Source organism: Pundamilia nyererei, unplaced genomic scaffold (assembly GCF_000239375.1).
Source record: "Pundamilia nyererei isolate P.nyererei 1_Seehausen unplaced genomic scaffold, PunNye1.0 scaffold00744, whole genome shotgun sequence".
Taxonomy (NCBI): domain Eukaryota; kingdom Metazoa; phylum Chordata; class Actinopteri; order Cichliformes; family Cichlidae; genus Pundamilia; species Pundamilia nyererei.
Genome location: NW_005188145.1, coordinates 70,740 through 71,713, shown reverse-complemented (window position 1 = coordinate 71,713; position 974 = coordinate 70,740). Strand labels below are relative to the sequence as shown.

At 33.8% G+C, this 974-nt stretch overlaps 1 long non-coding RNA gene across 1 annotated transcript in view; it reads left to right on the top strand.

Moving 5' to 3' along the window:
- The window catches only part of LOC102200008 (uncharacterized), a 9,163-nt gene that overhangs the window by 5,152 nt on the left and 3,037 nt on the right, over positions 1-974 (top strand). The window contains exons 2-3 of the long non-coding RNA XR_312454.1: positions 694-726; positions 826-945. This is a non-coding gene — a long non-coding RNA (uncharacterized LOC102200008). The remainder of the gene's footprint in view (positions 1-693; positions 727-825; positions 946-974) is intronic.

The following is a 974-nucleotide window of genomic DNA, read 5'->3' as shown; positions in this document are numbered from 1 at the left end:
AGACAGATACAGACGCAGACTCAGAGGCAGACCGAATATAACACGTAGAACTTAAACAATAATAATCATGATAATAAATTGGAAAATGCTAATAATAAACTTAAAGCGCTGGGTCACCGACCCAGGACCATGACAGTATTACATTGCTTTAATTGCTATTAAAGATTACTTCAGGTCTTTAGAAAGTAGCAGATCCTGGGGAGCTATGTTAATTGTTCATTAGAGGATGTTTGGCCATTGAAACCATTTTTTGTTTTTGTTTTGTTTCTATATACCAAAACAGTTGATTTTAAATAAAAAATTCAGGATTTAATTGAAGTGCAAACTTTCAGCTCAATTTCAAGGACTTCAAAGATGTGCATATACTGTTTAGGAATTTGAGCCAGTTTTAGGTATAGACCTCAATTTTCAGAGGCCTCAAATGTAAATGGTAAACTGACTGAAAAGCAGTTTCATGTTCAGGTGAGGTCTGTTCCCTTATTATTTAATAACTCAGATACTTTCAGGGAAAGAATCTGTAGAGATTAACTTTTTTAGAAGTTTTAAAAAATATATATTTGGTTTGTTCTTTTCTTAGAACCCTATGGGCAGTAAACTCTGATTCTTTACCCCCACACTCATTTGAAAGTGAACTTAAAAGTACTGCTGTTTAATCGCATTAATTGTCTTTCAAAAATTTTACTCTTTAAACAGTCTATGCGAAAGGGGCCCAAATCAACCCTGTCCGTAAGTTACTATGTGTTATTTTTCAATGATATATTTTAGTGTGGCCTATATGAATACCTGTAAGCTGTTACTTAACATCACTACATTATGTTTTTGCAGGTTCCAAAAGCAGTTTTGACTTTCAATATGCAGCTCTTTTTTCCATTGCCTGTGCCGTTCCTCTCTTTTGGTATCTCTTCTATAAAGGACACTAAAATGGACAACATCAAGAAACAGCAAGTAAGTCATTGTGGGGTTTTTTTTTGTTT